The sequence below is a fragment of the Lissotriton helveticus genome, chromosome 6 (genome assembly GCF_964261635.1).
Source record: "Lissotriton helveticus chromosome 6, aLisHel1.1, whole genome shotgun sequence".
In the NCBI taxonomy this organism is placed as follows: domain Eukaryota; kingdom Metazoa; phylum Chordata; class Amphibia; order Caudata; family Salamandridae; genus Lissotriton; species Lissotriton helveticus.
In genome coordinates, this window is record NC_136067.1 from 1072704004 (window position 1) to 1072727987 (window position 23984).

At 40.3% G+C, this 23984-nt stretch overlaps 1 protein-coding gene and 1 long non-coding RNA gene across 5 annotated transcripts in view; one reads left to right on the forward strand and one right to left on the reverse strand.

Annotated features, from left to right (window-relative positions):
• The window catches only part of SMOC2 (SPARC related modular calcium binding 2), a 1417970-nt gene that overhangs the window by 713659 nt on the left and 680327 nt on the right, over positions 1 to 23984 (forward strand). The window lies entirely within an intron of this gene.
• The window catches only part of LOC144763268 (uncharacterized), a 64688-nt gene that overhangs the window by 145 nt on the left and 40559 nt on the right, over positions 1 to 23984 (reverse strand). The gene's annotated exons all lie outside the window — the stretch shown is intronic.

A 23984-nucleotide genomic window follows, 5' to 3' on the forward strand; every position in this document is an offset into this window, starting at 1 on the left:
AAATAATTTAGTGGTGGAAACGTTTGGAGGTAAAAGAAGGTTTATTTCAAACTTGGTAGAAAATAGGAGTTGAGTGCATCCTTTGATTTTGAAGTACGATCTATACCAACTGTTAGTGGCAATCGTGGTTCAAAGAGGAGATGGAGTGCTCGAGAATTCACTAGGTTAAATAATTATATGTTATACGAAGGGTTTTATAGAAAGGAACAGAGCGCATGCTAGAAGCATAATGTGCACGTGTAATGCAGTGGCGGGAGCCTGTGTGCTTTTTTTTTTTTTTTTTTTAAATGTTTTTATTGATTTTAACATATTTATTCCCCCCCACCGGACAGGTAAACATTCTGTGCATTAACATCATGAATTTGACGTTGTGTTTGTCATATTTAAATATACATTATAGAGAATTTACAAAATATATTCCAAGCATCACGAAAAACCAATTAAAGCAATAACTTAAATACATTACAACATTGATAATAAATCAGTTTTGTAGATCTCGCCAGTGTGTGAGAGGAGTCCAAATTTTCATGCCCCTTTCGCGTCGCCGTCTACCTTTCCGCTTATATATAGCTATCTCGATATTATGCACAGCTAAAAGCCTGGCTAGCCACTGTTGAAAAGTGGGCGGTAGCCGGTCTAGCCAAGCCGAGGCTAGACATAGCCTCCAAACAGCCATAGCAACAAATATAAACTCGTGACCGCTCTCAAGATTATCTGAATATTCCACCCCAAGTACCATTGCCTCTGGTGACAAGGCGATCTTTCTATGAAGAACCAAAGTTAAGAACCTCTCTATATTTTGTATCAAAGGTATTAACACCGGGCAAGAGGCAAAAATATGGATGCAGTCTGCTTTAGATAGGTTGCATCTCGGGCAGCAAGTCCCCTTACCGGTTCCCCATTTTGCGATCTTATCGGGTGTATAGTAAAGAAAAAAACAGGTTTTGTAAAATTGTGCCTGGAGTTTGGTAGAAATAAGGATGGTTTGAGCTAGCTGATAAGAATATAAGAATCCTTCTTTAGAGATCTTGAGTTTACTTTGCCATCTCATTGCCGTTTTATCTAGATCGTCTGGTAACCTATCCAGCAATGACACATGAACTCCACCGATTGTATGTTTCTTAGAATGTATAATTGTCTCTACTACAGCAGATTCTTCCCCGAGTGTCCTTGCTCCAGATTTGTGAATTAAGAAGTCCCTAATTTATAGATATTTAAAAAAATCCCGCCAGTCTAAAACAAATTCTCCCTTTAGAGCATCAAAAGATTTAATCCCCTGATTAGTATAAAAATCCCCTAATTGTGTTATTCCCAAATTATACCATTTATTAACGCAGTTATCTTTAAAGATTGTTGATGGAAGAATTGGGTTATTTAGTACCGGAGTGTAATATGAGAATTGTCCTATTCCTAATACTTTTTTTACAGCCTTCCAAACCTTAAAACAACTATAAAGAGTCTTGAATTTGACCTTTTTGTGGTAACTGTCGTGTATGTGTCTCCAAAAATAGCCATAACAGTAATTCCCCACCAATAGCTGAAAGATTGAAGCGGTATGTACCTCTGTTTTGTTCCCCTCTTGCAATAATTACTTACTGTAGAGTAATACACATGACCAGTAATATCTCTTTAAGTTGGGAAGTGCCAACCCACCTCTGTCCTTAGGAAGGGTAAGATATTTATATGCCCGTCGGGGTTGAGCGTATGACCATATAAATCCAGAAAAAGTACGTTCCATTACTGTAAACCACTGATTAGAAAACTCTAGACAAACTGCTCTGAATAAATATAATATTTTGGGAAAGTACACCATTTTAATTGCATTTGCTCTTCCAAAAATGGACAGGTGAAGGTTGTCTAACCGTCATAGATCCTTTTGTATCGTATTCAGCATTGGCATAAGATTTATGTCCACAACGTCCTCTAACTTTGAAGAAATTGTGACCCCCAGGTATGTCGCTCCCTTCACCACCCTAGGATCATCCATTACAATTTTTTGATTTAGGACAATTTGTGTCTTTTCCTGATTTAACGCGTAGCCAGAAACCAGCCCAAATTTCCTGGCCTCGGACTCAATGATCAGCATTGCTACTGTGGGATCTGCGGTAACTATAGCAATATCATCAGCATATGCTAATGTTTTTGTCGGTACCCCTGTAATATAATGGGGGTTATATGATTGTTTTTCTCTAAATAGCGAATAAAAGAATCTATATATATTGCAAAGAGCAATGGCGAGCAAGGGCACCCCTGGCGAGTTCCCCTGGAGACGGCAATTTCCTTAGTTAGGCTTCCATTGACAGATACAACAGCCCTAGGATTATTATACATCTTTTGTATCGCCTGAATAAACTTTGTTTGAAATCCCATCATTGCCATTGCTTTCCAAAGAAACTGCCAGGAGACCCTATCAAAGGCCTTCTCTGCATCCAAAAGGATCAGGGCCATAGGGTCTCCTGTAGTTTCTGTTCCGTCAAAAAGTGTAATAACCCTCTGGATATGATTTATCATTGACCTTCCAGGGACAAAACCATGCTGACTGTTGACTATCACTTTGTGTATTATAGGTGCAATTCGGTTTGCCAAGATTTTGGAGTATATTTTAGAATCCGCATTCATAAGGGTTATAGGGCGATATGATCCTAAATGTTCTGGGGGTTTCCCCTTTTTAGCAAAAATCACAATTTTGGCCCTAGACCAGGAACTGGGAGGTTCCCCCCCGGAAAAAATATGAATAATCAAATCCCTAAATATGTGTTTAATTTCGTCTATAAATGTGCCATAAAACTCTGAAGGTATGCTATCCAGCCCTGTTGCCTTTCCTTTAGGGAGGCTCTTGACCGCGGTCAACACCTCTTCCATGTTCGGAGTTTCCTCTAGAGCCAGCTGCGTATTTACCTCAAGCTTCACGACTTCACAATTCTCTAAGTACCTTTCTATTGCTATGACGTCTTCCTTGCCGTTATGCGTGTATAATTCATTATAAAACCTCCAAAATGCTTGCTTAATCAACTCTGGGTCTTTTAACTGGCCTTCCACTGGGTCAATAATCTCCCTTATTAGATTAGCATTGACCTGTTGTCGCAATCGCACCGCCAATTGATGCCCCACTTGCACATTGAATTCATATATTATTTCTTTTCGTGCCGTGGCTCTCCGATTGCTGCCTTGGCAACCGCTACTTGGGCTAAGGTGTTAGAGATGTCCCCAGTTGTATCTCTATTGCTAGTAACACTAATGAGTCCTACTTCTGCTGAAATAAGCTCATCCTGCAACATCTGCATCTCCTCTTTCTCTCGCCTGTTTGCTCTGAGGGAATATGACATAGTCTCACCCCGGACCCCTGCTTTCAACGTGTCCCAAACAACCTCTATTGATGTACTATTGATGTTTTCTGCTAGGAACTTGGGTATCCAGTCTTTCATGTGGATACAATACTGAGGGTCGTTCAGTAATGCTTTTTCAAATGACCACAGGCTAGGCTCTGATTTAACTAGTCTAATGGTCAGTGTACATAAAAGGGGGTTGTGGTCCGATAGTACCCGAGGCAATTTAACAGTTTGGGAATTCCTGACTAGTGAATTTGAAAGTAAAATATAGTCAATTCTGGCATGCGTGCGGTGTGGATTTGAATAAACGGTATAGCCAAGGTCACCGGTGTTGGTGTTTGAAGTCTGCCAGCTATCCACAAGTCCATGTATAAGACACAAATCTTTAAGAGAGCGGAATACTTTGGGTTTACGTCCTTTATAGACCCAGTCATCGTTTAAGGACCAGTTGACCGGGAGGTTTATATTGAAGCCCCCACAGACCAACACCGGAAGAGGCCAGTGTGATAGTTCGTTAGAGACCTCATCGAAAACCCTGGGGTCATCTGTATTGCTCCCATAAATAGCACAAATTGTCATTTTTTGCCCTGTTTGATAACTACATTCGGTGATAGCCCAACGGCCAAACTTATCAGTTTTAGATTTGTTAAACACCAATCCACTCCCTTTAGCCAGAATAGCAACCCCTCGAATTTTAACACCTTGTGAGGTAGCACACATCAATTTATATCCTAGGGTGCAGTGGCGGGAGCCTGTGTACATGTACACTTAGTAACAAGCTCACTACAGTGTCCTAAAAGCCAACGCCACGTGTCTGTAGGGCAGCGCTGCCCGCTGGCTCAGGCCTACAGTACCGTCCAGCAGGACCTTAAAATGAGACAGATGTGACTGAATGAGGTCAGAGATCACATCATTACGCACGGCAACATCGCTTTTTCGCACGTGCGCACTCTGGCTGATGCAGCCCACCCCTCCCGCAGGACCGCGCTCAAGGTGTCTGTAGGGCAGAACTGCCCGATGGCTCAGGCCTACAGTACGGTCCAGCAGGTCTTTAAAATGAGACAGAGATGAGACTGAATGAGGTCAGAGATCACATCATTACGCACAGCAATATCATTTGTTCGCACCTGCGCAGCCAGGCTGATGCACCCCACCCCTCCCACCACACCCCGCTCAATTGGAGGCCCTGTGCACCCAGGCCGCTCTGCTTAACTGCTGTCATTGTTGTGTGAGCAAACACTACGGGCAGCAGTGCTCAAAATTCAGATGGAGTGTTGATTGCAGGAGAGTGTACAACTTGTGGATCCCTTTCGTAGACGATGGACAGTAGGGCTCACAATTTAGAGCCTGTGTTGATTGCCAGGATGGTGTACACCTCATGGATTCATTTCTTTTTTTCATTGCCCATTGTGATATGCGAGGTGGATGCAGCATATCACTTGAGGTAGTGTGGAAGAAGAGGGATGTGTGGCGTTGTGGTTATCCTATGTATTCATATGCAAAGTGGGCTGGGCTTGCGTGCGCCAGGCCAGCCTAGGAATGTGAATAATTATTCCTGGGACATGGGGGTTGTTCAGTTCCTGTCAGGCCAGGAAGCGTACTTATGTGTGTTTTTTTTGTAGTTTTGACCTCGAAGAGTGTGCAATTTAGATTAGTGTAGCATGTGTCGGGAGTTATTTGTTATTAAAATATCATTGGTGCCAGAGAAACCATAAACATTCAAAGGAAAAGAAAGAAAAAATAAATGAATGAGTAGACATTATGTAATCCTTATGCAATCTTGGTTTGATTTTAGTTCTTTCAAAACTTCTGTTGGAAATGTTGTGAGAATGATTCAAACCAGCATGATGTGAAAGTCGTGAGCATTGATTTGAACTTCTAAACAAATGGGACATATTCCAAACGTCACCAGAATCTAATTCAACAACATTTCTCTTGACAGAGATCACAAAAGGACCCATAAATTTTGATAAATCCTTTTTTATGAAACCAGGTTTCCCAACAAGAACAGTATCACCAACACACCATGTAATGTGTGTAGTGCAGTATTTCTTATCAAAATCAATCTTGTATTTATTCTGATAATTATTTCTTCGTACCATTAAATCAAAAGAAGAAGGTTGGTCAAGAGTAGATGTATCTAATCCTAACCACACTGGATTTAACTTGCAATGTGGTTTTCTTCCTCTGAGAATAGAAAAAGGTGAAACAGATGTCACACTAGTAGGTGTAACTCTATGTGCCCACCATGTTTCTCTCAGAGACACAGTCAAAGATGATTTATTCTGAATTGCTTGTTGAGCACAACACTTGACAATTGTATTCATACTCTCAGCCAGACCATTTGCCTGTGGAGAGTAAAGTGCAGTTCTGAAATGATTAATGGCTAAACCAGAAAGAAATTGTTCCATCTCCTCTGAGATAAATTGCGCACCATTCTCCTTGATAATAGTTTTAGGAACTCCTTCTCTAGAAAATTCTTCTTTCAGAAAATCAATTACACTCCTCGTATTAGCTACAGGTACACATTTTGCTACAACCCATTTGGAAGTATAATCTACCAGCAAGATTACAAAACGTTCACTATGGTTAAGCAACTCAAATGGACCAGCAATATCCAGACCTGGCTTCGTCCACGGTTCAGGAGGCACTCCTACTTGTGAAATTGGTGCAGTAGAAGTTTTTTTAGATTTGTCACTGTTGGCACACTGCCAACAATCCTTTACCACATCCTCCACCTCGTGGTCCATGCTTGGCCACCAGTACCATTCACGAAGTCTTGCTTCTTTTATCACGACCCAAATGACCTTCATGGGTCGAATTAATCAATTTTCTTCTTAAGTTTGCAGGAGAAACCAAACGTTTCCCTCTAAATATTTTATCATTCAAGATACTTAGCTCATCTTTCACTCCAAAGTAACAACTCATAGAGGAAGATAACATCTTCTTATCTGATCATCCTTTCACAATAAATTCTCTTAAAATGTTGACATCAGAGTCATTCACATTGGCATCAGTCCATTCTTTGTCGCCTAAAGCTGACTCACAAATCCAATTTATGGAAGTGACATCAACATTAATGACTTCAGACTGTATAGGTAATCTTGACATGCAGTCTGCCAAACAGTTTTTAGCACCAGGTACAAATTCAACCACAAAATTGTAATTTGATAAACCATCAACCCAACGAGAGATCCTTTGAGAAAGATTGTCTAGTTCTCTAGAAGTAAAAATCTTTGAAAGAGGTTTATGATCCAATCTTACTGTGAAAGGTAATCCCCATAAAAAAAATTTAAATGGAGAATTCCCCAATATACGGCCAGTGCTTCTCGTTCAATTACGGAATATCTTTCTTCCGCACCACTTAAGGCACGGGAAGCAAATGCTACAACTTTCAACTCACCATTAACAACCTGAGAAAGCACAGCACCTAATCCAGAAATACTCGCATCCGTAGATAAAACAGTTTTCTTGTTTACATCAAAATTTCCTAAAGTATGTAACTTTGAAATACAACTCTTTATGTGACTGAAAGATTTTTTACACTCATCAGACCAAGTAAATTGAGAACCTTTCTTCAATAGAGCTCTCAAGGGCTGAGAAACAAGCAAAATGTTGTATACATTTTCAGATGAACTCTGCTAATCCAAGAAAAGAACACACCTGATCCTTGTTATCAGGTTTAGGAGCGTCACTTATGCTCTTAGCCAACTCCAATTTAGGGCTGATACCTTCACCAGAAACTGTGTGACCTAGATAAGTGACCAAAGTAACTCTGAACCTACACTTTTTCTTTTCTTATCACTAAACCAGCAGCTTGTAATCTTTCCATAAGATCTCATTATGTTCTTTCAAATCCTTACCATGAACCAATATGTCATCTTGAAAAAACAAGACTTTGTCTAAACCATGTAACACCTGCTTCATAACTCTTTGGAAACATGCCACAGCAGAGGCAAGTCCAAATGGCATTCTCACAAATTGAAATGCCCCAATAGGTGTGACAAACGAAGTCAAATGCTTAGATTCTGGATGTAACTTAACCTGGTGGTAAGCGGAGGACAGATCCATCACACTAAAGATTTTAGAGTCTTTAATAAGGGCTAGAGTCTCATTGATGTTTGGTAAAGGTTGTCTGTCAACCCAAATACATTTGTTTAACCCTCTTAAATCAGCACAGAGACAAATCTCCTTTCCACCATCCTTTGGTGCCAAAACTACCGGAGCCAACCACTCCGAGCTTTGAATCTCTTCAATAACACCCTTATCTTTGAGTTTCTAATTTCACGTTCTAATGGTTCCATCATCATAATTGAGACCTTCCTCACTTTGGCTACAAAAGGTGTTGCACCACTCTTTAAGATCATTTTTTGTTCAACATTTTTTAACAGGCCAAAATCTTCACTAAATACATCAGGAAAATCTGTACAAATATCCTGAGGTAGTTCTTCTTTAGATAATAATAAAACCTTTGGTGTACCGTTAGGATTGAGTGTAATTCCCATATCCCTTTGATGTCTCCATCCAAGGAGATTGTCACCCCTTTTTGCTACATAGATCTTGCCAACAGTCTCACGATCATAAAATTGAATTTTCTTAACGCAATAACCCAAAACATCAATCCTCACAACACCATAACCGACAGGGTTAATGTCTGAAGCTAACAGATCAATGTTCTCACCATCAAAATGTAGTTTCACAATCTTCTCACCACCAAAATGTAGTTTCACAATTTTTATCACCAATCATTGTAAAGGGTGATCCAGAATCTGCTAGGACAGATATTTTTTTCCACCCACAGTAATCTCACACTCAGGCATATCTAGAGGATCAGCATCCACACTCCCAACATCACGTATACTAGAAACAATCCTTGTCTCTTCAGCTAAATAATTTACATCTGGTTGTTTTGGTCATCGACATAATCTAGCATAATGGTCCTATTTGCCACAATTTTTACAGAAAGCAAATCTCGCAAAGCATCCTGGACTGTTTGTCCAATGCCCTTCACTTCCGCACCTGAAACTGTAGTGTAGTTCCAATATTCCCAATAGGCTCTGCGCATTGGAATAATATATCCTGTAGTTTAGACTTAGGACTGAGGTCGACTAGGTCTCTACCGAATATATTAAACTTAATTGTGAGTGCAAGCTAGCTCAGAGGTCACTAGAAACTTTCTCGAATTCACAAGAAGGGATTCGTTTCTGACAACCGCATAAACATGACAACTTTGTTTCCCAAGAATAGGAAATCAATCTCTAGAGTCGCGGAAACAATAGATAGCTATTTTACTCAGTCAATCGTGCATGCTTCGTTTCACCAGAGGTGCTGAGAAATATAGAGACGGGGGTTTCCAATAAAAAATATTTGTTGAACTGTCTTCTTTCTTAAGCATAAGAAATGTACTGCTACAATCGTAATACTGGTTATAAAGTACAAGGCATATAATACAAAAAGTATTATAAAGTAGTACTGTAAAAGCATGATATGGTTTCTAAGCCATATAAAATAACATATAATACATACAATGATAAAAGGACTAAAAGTACTCAACTGGTGCTTCTAAAATACGCCTACCCTGGTGTACCTAACCTAAGTCTAGTACAAGGGAAGAAGTAAGTGAGGTGTAGCTTAAGTTTAGAATTCTTTGCCAAGAATCTATTCCAAGAATTCTCTAAGGGTCTAATCAGCTCCGTACCTTGGTTTTAGAATGAAGGAGGTCTTGTATCTCTCTCTCAGGACTCGACTTCCCAGCAACCCACAAGGGTAGCCTGGAAACACTGGAGCTGGATTTCTCGGCAGGAGAAAAGACAGCGCCTCTCAGTGCGTCAGCTGGGGGGTCGGCTTCCTTCGGCACTTGCTGCTGCAGGGCGTCGGGCAAGTAGTTAGTCGATCTGCTCCAAACCACCGTGTGTTTGTCAGGGCAAATGTAGGCATATTTATACCTTAAAGGTGCCGAGTTTGACGTATGATTGGACATAATAACTTCACTCAAAGACTCAGTTCTTTGAAAACTCCATGATTTCCTAAATAAATTAGTATTCAGGCGAGGGGAAGTCCCTAGCTGCTGAAGGTGGGTTTTTCTAAGAAATTGTTGTTGATTCCCGGAACTTAGTGGAAGTAGCCATGCCGTATTTGGGCTGCATAGGCTCAGTCTAAATATGGTAATGATTTCAATGCCTAAATAAGGATCGGGTAATTTATACCTATATATGGGCAGGATTCGGGAAAATTACTCTAGGGTCCTAGATTACTACACAACACCCACTCCACAATATTAAGTCCAATAAAACAAAATGTATAAGCACTGAACATATCTAACGCAAGTGTTTACAATCCCACCCAAAATACAAATTGCATTTGAAAGGTTTGTTCACATGAAATGAGTATAAACTGTATGAAGATAATAGGTCTCAACCGACATGAAGCATAGTATGAGAGCATAGATTCTAACATTTATGAAAGACGAAAGTACATTCATGAAATGTCTCTTTAAGGTAAATAAAAAATGTCGAGACTATCCCATAGTATAATATTTAAACTGTTTCATTTTTAAGACAAGGCCAAATATTGTCATTAGGACGTTTTCAAAAGAAATTTTGTTCTCTAAGAATAGTTCTACTTGAAGCAGATTACCATAGTAGGCAAAAGTGGAACCACTTCAGTTAGCAGGTCAAATGTGCATAGATGAGGATCATCGCCGTCGGCGTTTGATGCATTAGCAATGTCCGCAGTAGGTGGTACCTGTGTGCCTGTAGTGTCTCGTATCTCACCCTCAGTTAGTCTTTCTGGTGAGACCTCAATGAATGCCGTCATCAGAATGGGCAGCCGTTGGGGGCAACACGATGCATGAGTCGTTACTGGACCTAGCAAAGCGTCAACACCCGATGGCAGGACTGATGGAAGTGTAAGACAAATGTCCAACACGCATTCCTCTCCGCAAAGCAGGCATCGCAGAACAGGTAAGATGCAACCTTGCCAGATTGGTCTGAATGAAAGGAACCATGGTTTGTTCAGATCCCTTAAACGTGCCAAGCCAAGAATCTGTGTAATTCTCTCATGGTACCTCATGGCAAGGAGGCATTGTTCCATGGTAGTCTGGGTATCGCTGGTGACTGGACTTGCCGGAGCAGAAGGAATAAAAATAGAATTTATGCTACGAGTCCCAAGATGAGAGGCAGGCCGCCGAACAAAGTGTGCACCAAATTTGGAAAAATGCCGAGGACTGCTTCAAATGGTGCTAACAGCCCCGAAAAAATCGTATTAAATACATGTGCGATGCCACTGGTATCAGACATGTTTAAGATTTGACTTAACATTTCTGCGAAATGTACTGGGCAGTTTGTTGCTAATAATGCATGTATCTCTGCAGAAGTCCTTGCAACTTGCAGATCGTACGTTTCTCTTGACGAGGTCAGTGGCACAGTTTTTTGTAAGAGAATGACTTTCATTCTGTTTAAAGTATCAATTCGTATAGAAGAGATATTCAGTGAAGGCCATAACGCCGTCTCCTTTTCTGTCTTGCTCTTTGGATACAATACTTGCATACAACAAGTAACCCTGGATGACACACTAACTAGATACGCTTTTCCTGGCAACATGCCACAACAGCTGTGGTTATTGAGCATAACGTATCATAACGTAGCTGCCATTGGATAGCTGCCTGAAAAGTGGTTCTATCACTGTGGAGGGTGTACCGTGCAGGTGGCATGAGAGGTTATTTGCAGAACCTTCGCAGGCTCCGTGTAAATTAATACCTTGGCACAAAAGTGTACCACTTAGTGAGTTCTTACAATTTTTACCACTAAGGAATACCGCCTTTCCCCCATTCCAACATTTGTGTGTGTATGGTAAAGTCCAGGTCGACTTAATGTATTCTTTACCCAACCTTTCATACAGGCTCGCTGGTATATGCTGTAGACAATACTGAAATTGAAAAAATCGTCACTGGTATCGTGATGGTGCCATGTATTATCCATTCAATGACAGGCTTCTCGGAAACTGTCAATGGTAATCTTTCCAGTTTTTCAATGCTCAGCACCGTATAGTCTGCTCCTTTTTGCTTTTTGTGCCAAAGAGATTTTTTTATCTGTAAGGTTAAACACAGTAAACAATGACGTGGTGTTGATTAGACGCCATGGCACGTAGCCTGAACGGAGATTTTGTAACGTCTAGCCTAGCAGCATTATAGAACGTAATTGAGACTGGCCATGTTGTAACATTAGCAAGTCTTGCTCTATTATGTCAATTGCAGAGGATACAATGTTGTTCAAAGAATATATTCTGGAGGACAGTCATTAACCCGTTGTCCACTACAGAGAGGCTTTTCTCTAAATTAATAAGATCAATTTCTCGTATTTTTTCTGCAGTTTCTATTTGCGTTATTTTTCATGCTTCGTTGTAAGCAGCTTATATAACGGCGTATATGAAACGTTTTTGATGTGGTTTGCGAGGCCCCATTAAGAAATCTCGCAAATCATTGCCTTCTTTAAGTAGAGATAAGTGTTGTTTGATTTCTGGAAGTGTAGATTTCTGGAGCCTCTCAAGGCATAGCTTTCCTACACTGTAAGTAGTTACTATCCCTGGATGTTGTCTCTGGGAATATCTTGGATCTGGCCTATTTACTGTGAACCCCTGTGTTTTGTTCAGGAATCTATCTTGACAGTTATTCGTGTCTGTGTGCTAGATTAACCATTTTTTCCAATCAGGATTAGTTCTGTTTTGTTTAAAAATATAGGGTATGTCTAACTCCTTTTCCGTAGTATCATTACTGTCAGATGTGGGTTTAGGTATAGACAGTTTGTTCTTTATCTTAGCCAGGCCAAGACAAGAAGTTTGTTGAACAGTGTCATTTAAAAACATTATTTGTTCTGGTATATTGCAGGCTCTGAACAGGGCTTCTAAACCTTGCACCTGCCAATCTTTTGTGCCCCAGACAGTTTTTGTCTCAATGTTGTCTTTGCAAAAGTCAAACCCTAATGTAGACAGCTGAGCATAAAAGTTTGCAGAGTAAATTTGTTTAGTATTGGTCAGCATTCCTGTCTTATTTTCATTTTTAAAATAAAACGTTTCTGGATTTGTAACATTAAATCCTGAGAAGTACGGAAACTTTTCATAAAATGTTTTTGAGCTGCCCTTTGGCGGCGTTGGACAATGTTCCCATTGATTGTAAGTAAAAACATTTCTAGGGCTTGCAGATTTATGCAAATAATGGTGACCATAATAATTAAAACAATACATTTGTTCGTAATCTGATGAACCTTCTAGGTATTTATGTTCTGTAAATTTAGCTGACATTTCTAAATCTGTCATCATGTTATTAACAGTTTCAAAGTCCCAATCATCAGAAAATGTGCTGGGTGAGACAAAGTCACTTAAAGAAACCTTAATCTGGTGTAGAATCTTCAGCAGTTCCACCGGGCCATAGATGTCATAATCAGTTCTGTCCCATGCTATACCACCAGGTATAGGAACGGCTGTGATGTTCACTGATGACAGGTCTCTTTTTTCACGATGAGATGATTTGTGAGGTTTCAGGAGTAAGTTGATTTTCTTACTTGCTGTGTCCATTGTACTGTATTTTCCATCTATCATCCTTCCAAAACTTAATACAAGTATGAGCCAAAGCAGGAGAAAAAGTACACCTAACACAATCCAAAACTCAACCGATGGTGAAACCAGATATGTTTTCTCAAGTTGATGTAGGAGTTCTGTTATTTTTTCTTTGAAAGTTTTATTTGCTGGCGTTGCTTCATGTTCACTGGGATCCTCAGAGAAGGTATCAAAGTTGATGAAATAGCCAGAGGCAGTTCTGTCAATTGTTGGAATTGCATCCGGATTACTTGAAATCGTTAGAGCTGTTTCTTCTTTTGCCTTGTTGGTATAGTCAGATGATATATCATTGCAGACAGGTGTTTCTTGACGAACTGTTATTTGGGTATCCAGAGGCACAAGTTCCATGGCTTTGTTGCATAGTCCTTCTTTTCTTACTGCAGGTTTATCAAAGGTGATAAGTCTTTCAGTTTGAACCTCTTGGATTGTAGCAAGATTTGGTCATCTGCTACATCTTGGGAGTCCACTGGGCCTACTACTTATTATCGGCCACATGATGTGGTTTGACCAGGTCGATGGACACAACTCTGTTCTCCCTTAAACCCCAGCAAGGGGCGGTAGAAACACTGATCTTGTTCCGTGGATAGCTAAGACAGGTACTGCTTTTCTGTAAGAAGGCCCAAATTCCTTCTTTAACGCGATCTTTTCCCTGACTAGATCCCCAATCTTTGGAATCCAGACAGGTCTTGCTGGGACAGGTGGTTTTTCTTCAGTGGTCATTTACTTCTGTATTGTGTTACTCAGATTTCTTATTGTTTCATTTAAGTCCTGTAAAACAGCCAAACGATATTTGACATCAAAGGGTTTTTGTTTCACCACTGAAGTTTGACAATCAAGGTCTTCGATTATCATTCTAGTACCAAACAGTAATTCATATGGAGTGATTCCACCCAGAGAATTTCTTGGCAGATTATTAAGACTACGTTGGACACTTATTAGATGTTTGACCCACCCATAACCCGAACCTAATACCTTAGCTGTTATGGATTGCTTTATACTAAACAACAAAGGTCCTTAACTAATTACATTCAGGGCAATAAATGACTTTATAGACAACAATGTGCTATAAGCAAACTTGTCCAGCAGGACAGTAATTTAATCAATAAAGTTGATAGGCAAAATAAGGTGAGCAAATATACAGTGGGATACAATCCTATATCAAGTACATATAACACATAAAGGAAAACCAAAAGGTGTTTGGACATACAGGGAGAAATTGAACAGGCAATTCTAGGGCTGGGTGGGCGCTGATATTTAAATAAAGGTTGTTTCAAGCTGACCACATGTAGCAAACACTGTTGGGTAACACAATGGAAAACTTAGTGTGAAGCTACATAAATGTCGACGGCGTTTCGATCCTACAAACATTAAAGGATCATCATCAGGACTAAAATACCATTGCCTGATTAGAAAACATAACCAACCTTTATTTAAATATCAGCGCCCACCCAGCCCTAGAATTGCCTGTTCAATTCCCCCTGTATGTCCAAACACCTTTTGGTTTTCTTGTATGTGTTATATGTACTTGATACAGGATTGTATCCCACTGTATATTTGCTCACCTTATTTTGCCTATCAACTTTATTGATTAAATTACTGTCCGGCTGGACAAGTTTGCTTATAGCACATTGTTGTCTATAAAGTAATTTATTGCCCTGAATGTAATTAGTTAAGGACCTTTGTTGTTTAGTATAACTGTTACCCCTGGTCCTTGATTACCTAGTGGGTCCCCTTGTTGGATTAAACAACATGGATTGCTTTATGTCACGTTTTTTTCTTTCCACTACCGCATTACCCTCAGGATGGAAGGGACTAGAATACTGCAATGCAACGGCCAGACTGGCCATGGCCTCCTTGTAAGCTTGAGAGCTAAACGCAGGACCCTGGTCAGAATGTAGCATGTCGATTGCGTATGTGCCCATAAAGACTTGCAAATCCTTTATAACAGTTCTGGCGCCAGCAGAGCGCTGGGATCACATCCAAAGAGATCTTGTACAGGAATCCACTGCGACCATGATATATTTAGTTACCATCCCTTTGTAAGGGACCACAATGGTCCAGGTAAACACATGCTAGTGGTTTATCTGAAATCAGAAGGGGCGTCTGTGCAGGTCGTTTCACTGTTGAAACTTTTATTTTTTGGCAGATTCACATTCTAGAACATAGTTTCTAGTTTGTTTCCTCATGCGCGGCCACCAATATCTTTGTTTTAACAATGATACTGTGGCGGAAATTCCCGCGGGTGCAAATGCCAGTCCTTTGTGTGCTGTAAGATCAGTCCTAACCTATGTTCCATGTTTGGAATTGCCCTATCCCCCACACCAGGGATTCGAGCAAAAGGAACATTATTTGCATCAGTTATATATGAGTACTTTACTGGAAAGCCTTTCGGGAGTGTCTTCTGAAGCAGTGACAGCTTGCATTATTTCGCTGTCTATTTTAGTTTTTTGACCGAGTGATCTCAGCTATGGAAGCCGTTTGCACAGCTGCCTTCGTGGCTTCATCAGCCAATGAATTCCCTGCAATGTGAACGCCATCACGCTGATGACTCAGTGTATGAATCACGTGAGTCTTTTGTATTTCTTTTTGTAAAAGAACTACTTGTTCCCAAAGCATTTTATGCTTGATTGTGCCACCTTTTGCGTCTTTGAAACCGTTTTGAACCCAGTTCTGTAGATATTCATTGTAAGACTGGACGCAGTAATACGAATCGCACATTATGAGTGTGGGGAATTCGCGATCGGTATTTTCAAGCTCCATCTTGAAAGCCTGTAGTTCAGCTTGCTGAGCTGTACAGTCTCCGAGTGATTGAGTTTTAGTGACCATAGGTCTACACTTACCTTCGCGCCAGTGACCTTTAACCCCTTGCATGCTGATGACGGCCCCCCATCCGTCATGCACTACGGTGCTCGTGTGCTGATGACGGCTGGGGGCCGTCATAAACCCATCCACTTGCGATTTTGCAGCACACGGGGAAAATCGCTGCAGCATGGAAGGGGTTAACAATCGCGCATGCAGCACTGTAGGCTTGCTTACCCCCAATTGCGGGCTGTGCTGATCCGTCTGTATAGATTATACATTAGTAATGTTCTAGAGGTAGAATTTCGGTCGGCAAACGACATTCGTGTTCGTATTGTAGGAATTCTTGTGTCTTCAAGTAGGGGTCAAAGACGTATTCAACGCCTGTTGCAGCAAGAGAATTAACCCATTGTATCCATCTCGGATGTAAAGCCTTAGCATTGGGAATGCTTGCTTTCGTCACTGCCTCTAAGGCAGGTACAGGTGTAATGATCATTATACGTTTTCCCTGTGCGAGAGCTCTCTCTTTTGCTACTGCAGTTTGAACTGCTGTCAGAATTTTTTCTGTAGAAGTGAATTTTATTTCAGCTTGTGTGTACAAGTGTGATTTATATGCTATTGGTACCTTTTCACCTTCATTAAAGGTCAAGTACGTGAATCCGCATATCCCTGGGATGATTCAGATCACAAGATTGCGCACATTGTCGCGTATTTCTAACTGTGTTTTTGCTAACATGTCTGTTTGCACTGAACGCGGAATTTCTGTATGGCTTTGAGTCCAATTTGTTGGTTTGAAATCAGGTTTGATTAGTTCGTAGAGAGGTTTAACCCTTTCTGCGTAATTCAGAACATAAGTTCTTCCGAAATTCAGGAAACCTAGAATTGACTGTAAGTTCTTCAGCGTCTTTGGAGGTTGGAGCAGCGCACATTTCTCTAGGAAGTTGGCTGCCAGGCTTTTGCCTTCACTTGATAACTCGTATCCTAAGAATAGGACGTTGAGGTGGGCAATTCGTGATTTCTTAAAATTGAATTTGTACCTTTCAGAAGCGAACCCAAGTATTATGGTGTTCAGTCTTTTCAAGTGCACGTCCAAATCGTCGTTTGTAAGATAGATATCATCGACATAAGATAATGCCTCGTCATCATACATTTGTAGTAACTCTGTTACTCTGGCTGAAAATAACCCTGGACTATTCTTGAATCCCCGGGGGAGACAGCAAAATTGTCTCTATGTCCCCATAATTGAAATAAGCGGTCAAATGCCTGCTTTCAGGTGCAATGTTTTGACAGAAAAACCCATTTGAAATATCTAATGCGGTTTTCTATTTTTTACGCACATTGTTATTCATCAGTGCTGCACTGTGTGCATTTTGTACTGCAAAAGTTTTGCAACAAGAGTTTAAGTGTCTGTAGTCCAAAACTAGACAATATGAATGGTCTGGTTTTGAGAAAGGAAACACAGGATTGTTCATTGATGAGTTGCATGTTTCAATTACCCCTTGGTATTCAAGTTGATTTAAAATCTCCCTGACCTGTTTTTTAGCTTCTTGCTTAACTGGGTACTGCCTCTGAGCAGTAGGTTGAGTTTTCAACTGGATTTTATGGTGAGGAGAATCCTCATCCCATCCTGCGTGAATTTGGTATAATGCTGGAGCCTGGGCCACTGCCCATTTCCTGGCATATGTGTATTTTTTATGAATTGGAATGTGATTTGAGAAGGCTGGCATAATTATCTCTTCGCCATGTGGGCACTCCCTGACAAACTCAGGTGGCCAGTCTTGTTCAGCTAGAAGAATGTCATAACCCTTAGATAGCTTCTCCCAAAAGAGAGCTTTTATTTTCCTAGTTATGTCCCCCTCCATCTGGAGTGTTACTTAATATAACTTGTGGGGTACACTAACCCTGGTGTCGGCAGTTTCAACTTCGATCCATTCATTCAAGTCCACTGTCTCCAGATGATCCTTCAGGATCTTGCGAACTATGGTTACTTCTGCTGCGCTGTCTAGCATTGTCTGGGCCCACTCCCCGTTCTTGAGTTGTGTCCTCAAGATCCTTGGCATGCCTGATCTTTACGCTTGCTACCTTCTTTTTGGTGAATTGAGTTTTCATATTTTTAGGAACGTGCTGTTCGTCTTTGGACTTCACGCGTTCTTCTCTTTGTTCTGATCGTCCTCTCCTCTCGGATTTCTGCGAGGAAGTCTGAAAGGTACAAGAGGAACGTGTATCAGTATCTTGATATCTATTAGGTTTTCTCAAATTATCCCTATTTCTGAGGTTATATCTTTTTTCAGAGTGCTCCCGTTGTGGAGACCTACCTCCCCGTTGGGGAGATCTTCCTCTGGACTGAGAACGCTTCTCTTTAGGAAGTGTCTGTTTAGTGTTTTCCCACTTCTTCTTAGGAGTAGTGAGATTATTTTTAAAAAAAACGTTTACAGGATTTTCAGTTAGTTGTGGTTTTAATGGTTTCCCACCCAAACTATCTCTACCTAGTTCTTCATAAGATTTTTCAATAATTCTAGCAAGCTCATATGGTTGTTTTTTTATATCTGTTTCTTTTAGCTTTTGGTGGATTGCCACGGATGCTGCTTCACCTTTGATGTTGGCTAATAGTAAAGCCGAGACCTGTTTCAAATCTTTTAGTAATTTCATACCGAGATTTAAGGCAGGTTCTGGTCCGTATTCATTTTGAATCTGTCTCAGAACGTCTGGTATTACCGCCATAGACGGAACACCATGTGTTTCTGTGTAGATTGAAGCAAAGACTGTACCCCAAGTGTCACAGTCCTCCACATGTGGTGCTATCCCCATTGGTAAACAGATTGTCAGAATTCTGTGTTTCTCATGAGGTGTGCTATCAGGGAATACTGCCTCTATTTGAGTAATTTTCTGAGCTAACCAGAACGGAATTTGTTCCCTCTTTGCAGGCAATTTACCAATGACTGATTGTATAGTCTGTGGTGTGATTTTGTTTGTGTTCCCCTGGTGAGGGGTGTGATGTGGAACCCTTACAGTAGGTTGGACTGTTAAGGTCCGCATGACATATTGATCCAATTGTCTATGTATTTTAATTAACTGTTTTAGCTGTACTAACAGTTTTGGACCTATCATGTTTTCAATGTCAGGATGTGGTGTATAGCTGGCTAGTACCGGCCATGTCGCTCCTGGTCTACCTAGTGCACCAAGCCTGGTTATGTGATTTTCATGTTGTAGGGCGCCTTTAAACCAGAGCTGATGCTCTTGGTAAGTTAATGGAATTTCAACGTCCTCGTAAGGAACGTATTCTGTTGGAGGTTCTTCTACCTTTGTAGTAGTGAAACTCGTGTGTTCCTGCATCTGCTGGAGGAAAGTGAATCCATGAATAGAATACTTCTGTCTGCCGATATTCATGTGCCTCTATAGCAAAGATTACTTTACCACCTTTCGATGATACTCCATTGTTTATGAGTTTGTAAGTTATAGTTTTTCTTACATTTACCGGGATGATTATAACATCCGGGTCATTCTGTAGATTTCTGTTATCTAAAACTGCTTGTGCTGCAGCTGCAGCTAATTCTTCGTCACTAATCATTATTTTACTGACTGAAGAGTTTGCAGAACAAGTTTCAAGGAAACAAAGATTAGGTGCACAATATTTTGGAACACTGTATCCTTCAACATTGAACAAACCAAAAACGAATACATAGGATTTTCGTCCTACTCAGTTTTGGCGGGTATTATCCTTTCACCCACTCCAGACGTCTATTGGAGTATTTTACAGGAAAAATGGGTCTGTGTGAAAAGCACGACTGAGTTACTCTAGTATCTAGCGTTAAATTATCGCCTTACCAAACATTGGGCGCCATGTAGTGTCGTTCCTATATTCCCAATAGGCTCTGCGCATTGGAATAATATATCCTGTAGTTTAGACGTAGGATTGAGGTCGACGAGATCTCTACCGAATATATTAAACTTAATTGCGAGTGCCAGCTAGCTCAGAGGTCACTAGAAACTTTCTCGAATTCACAAGAAGGGATTAGTTTCTGACAACCGCATAAACATTACAACTTTGTTTCCCAAGAATAAGAAATCAATCTCTAGTCGCGGAAACAATAGATAGCTATTTTACTCAGTCAATCGTGCATGCTTCGTTTTACCAGAGGTGCGGTGAAATAGAGAGACGGGCGTTTTCAATAAAAAGTATTTATTGAACAGTCTTCTTTCTCAAGCATAAGAAATGTACTGCTAAAATCGTAATACTGGTTATAAAGTACAGGGCATATAATACAACAAGTATTATAAAGTAGTACTGTAAAAGCATGGTATGGTTTCAAAGCCATATAAAATAACATATAATACATACAGTGATAAAAGGACTAAAGGTACTCAACTGGTGCTTCTAAAATACGCCTACCCCAGTGTACCTAACCTAAGACTAGTACAAGGGAAGAAGTAAGTGAGGTGTAGCTTAAGTTTAGTATTCTTTGCCAATAATCTATTCCAAGAATTCTCTAAGGGTCTAATCAGCTCCGTACCATGGTTTTAGAATGAAGGAGGTCTTGTATCTCTCTCTCAGGACTCGATTTCCCAGCAACCCGCAAGGGTAGCCTGGAAACACTGGGGCTGGATTTATCACCAGGAGAAAAGACAGCATCTATCAGTGCGTCAGCTGGAGGGTAGGCTTCCTTCGGCACTTGCTGCTGCAGGGCGTCGGGCAAGGAGTTAGTCGATCTGCTCCAAACCACCGTGTGTGTTTGTCTGGGCAAATGCCGGCATATTTATACCCTGAAGGTGCCGAGTTTGATGTATGATTGGACATAATAACGTCACTCAAAGACTCAGTTCTTTGAAAACTCCATGATTTCCTAGATAAATTAGTATTCAGGCGAGGGGAAGTCCCTAGCTGCTGAAGGCGGGTTTTTTAAAGAAATCGTTGTTGATTCTCGGAACTTAGTGGAAGTAGCCATGCCGTATTTAGGCTGCATATACAATATGGTAATGATTTATATGCCTATATAAGGATCGGGTAATTTATACCTTTATATGGGCATGAATCGGGGAATTTACACTAGGGTCCTAGATTCCTACACAACAAAACATTTGGGTTTACTGTTTCTAGTATAATTCGGAGTAAACTTTTCCTTGTCAAGATTTGTGTCTATCTCATTATTTACAAGAGATGGAGTCTTTTCATTATCCTTGTTACCTTGTTTATCTATCCTGAAAACATCATTAACTGATGACTCAGAAGAAGCACTTTCTTTAGTTGAACTATCCTTACTCTTGTCATTACGCATCTCTTGTACCCACATGTTAGTTTTCTCCATACCTTCAATAATTGTGATTGCGTCTTTTAAATTAGGATTTTTGCTCAGTATTATTTGTACACCTAACTATTTGATCTCCGATCAAAGAATCATTTAAATGATCAAACTCACATGTTCTAGCTAATGTTTCAAGAGCAGTTACATAACTTGAAATTTTTTCTGTCTTACCTTGAGTTCTTGAAAAAAACTTGTGTCGTTCCAAAACGACATTAATATATGAACACAAATGTTTTTCAAGCAATAAAACGAACATGTCATATACATTCCCAGGTTCATCAGCTTCATTTCCAATTTCAATCAGATCAAGACTTTCATAGATACACCTCCCTTCAATACCTAAATTATGTAAAAGAATTGCTTGTTTGCGACATGCAGAAAACTTTTCACCACCTATGGCTATAGGATAAGAGTCAAAAATGTGTTTCCATCTCCTCAATGTCAAAACAGGCTCACCTTTCTCCGACAAAAAATTTGGAGGTTCAGAAGAAGTCGACATTATAAATAAATAAAAATAATGTCTCTATTGATTATAAAGAGTCTACATGTAATAATGTCTGCTATAGATAAATAATAAACATTAGATCATATTAGTGAGTAGTCTTGTTATAATAGGGTGTGCATCACTGTGTGCACTGCAAGTTTGTTGTTTTGCAATGCTTGTTTCCAAAAAGAGTCAAATGTGTGTGTGTATCACAGCGTCACAGCAGCACTAGAATTCCGAAATATGTAGTTATCCACACAATACAATGTTTGAAACAGCGCATAGATAGTTCAGTTATTGGTTAATTTCCGTAAGAATAAACGGTCATGAAAGCGTTACCTGATAAACGCATCAGAAAAACGTTGCATGAGTGATCAGTGTGATCGGCAACAACATACTGACGAGAAATAGTAGTTAAAAATGGCCGCTGACGTCAGTACGCTACAACGCGCTTGAGAAGAATTCAAGGAAACAGCCTCGTCAGTAGTGATAATGCGGTCTAGTTGTTCCTCCCATAAACGTCGATTACGTAAGTACAGTACGACACGCTTGAGAAGAATCCAAGGAAACAGTCTCGTTCATCAATGACAATGCAGTCTAGTTGTTCTCTCCCACAATGCATCTGGAGTGACTGGTGAATCAGGCGTACATCATCACATCCTCCATGGGAATCAAGCAGTGAACATGTCTCGCACAGGGAAAGGATCAAAGGTCAGCACTCAATACACACTTCAACACGGATACTTGCAGATCGTTGAAGGTATTTTCTGTCATCCGCTGTACCGCTATGCAGGAGATACGCCTTCCGTCGTCACCTCAAATCAATTCGGATGAGGAAATAGGAAGGTGAGATCCTCAACTTGCGCATGAGTTCGTTTTAATTCAGAATGTCGAGTAGGGTTGCTTCTTTTCTCTCTTCACCTCATCGCCAGTGTTTTAAGTAAGATTCATCAAACCAGAAGTTCATTAAGTGATATTTATTTGAGCAGTTCAAATTACAACCCTCACGGACCTCGATCCCAGTCTCAACTCCAGGTCAGGTTCCGAGTGGAATCCCAACAAATAGAATTAGAATATAAGAATCATCATGGATTACATGCTGAACGTTCGTAAGAAACATTCTTAAGATGAAGAGATTATAACAACATTTTAATCCATACAACCACTGAATCACCCACTCACACATCTATGCACAGACTCATACACCCCCCATGCACCCACCCACACAGACACTCAGGCACTCATACAGACAACAAATCAATAACTTATATAGACACTCATGTAGTTATTCAGCAACCCATGCAGTTGTTTACACACCAACGGAGAGACTAATACAGACTTTTACACTGTTTAGTCACTAACCCATGCATTCAGTAAGACACGTTCAATCATTCACTTATACAGTCAGTCACGCACCTACTAAATAATCTCTTAAGGCATGTGATAATGCATTAATTCTTCAATAGACCTTGATATATATATATATATATAAAACATATTTAACCTTTACAGAAACACACAGTCACTGGATGATGTCATCAGTGAAGTAATTTGAAATGTCATCAGTGATGTCACTGACCATGTCATGAGTGATGTAATTTGCCTTTGCATCAAATTAAAAGCTTCCACCAGATTCCCCGCTGTGGCCTCTGCTTCTTTGCGTGTTGGAGGAGTTGCTGTCATAGATATATATATGTATATATATATATATATGTGTTTATATATATTCATCACAATACACCCTTAAATGCCTATTGGCTTCAACATATGCCATTCTAAATAAATGAGCCAGAACTGCTGCCTTTGTTGTAACTTTTCATACAACAAAGACAGTAGACAGTAGTCCTGGCGTATTTATACAGGAAGGTCTCGACCATTACTTTGTCACCATGACTAACTCGGTATTGCTGTATTGTGCATAGGCTTTCTACTAGAAAGATATTGCAATACAAGTACTGTTTGTGTAAGCACACTAATTCTGCCCAATTAATGTATATATATATATTGGTTAAACCAATGCCCCTCTCTCAGTAGTGATCTTAAAGCTCTTTTTTTCTGTTAACCACGTAAGGTCAGTCATAACTGTGCTGTCAACCCAGACCTAAACATGGCAAACTGTGCTGCTACAAGTTGGGTGTGTGCAGTTTCAAGGTGGGTGGTGTGGTTCCCCTCTGATATGCACATAACACCACAAAGCTTTTCAAGGAATGAAATTCGGGGGGATGTAGGATTTAGGGGGGTGGGGGTTCTAAAAAAATATTTTAAAAGAAATACACTTCCTTCCTGCCGCATCTCTCCCACGTCGTCTCTCCTCCGCGTCAGGCCAAAGTCGCAGAACAGGAATCACATCCAGGCTCCCCAGAGCCATTCACAACACTGCAATGCAGCATTGTGATCGGTCTGAGTGCTTTGGTTCGACACTCACATGGGGACTGGGGACCTAGGCATGCTCGCCACCCA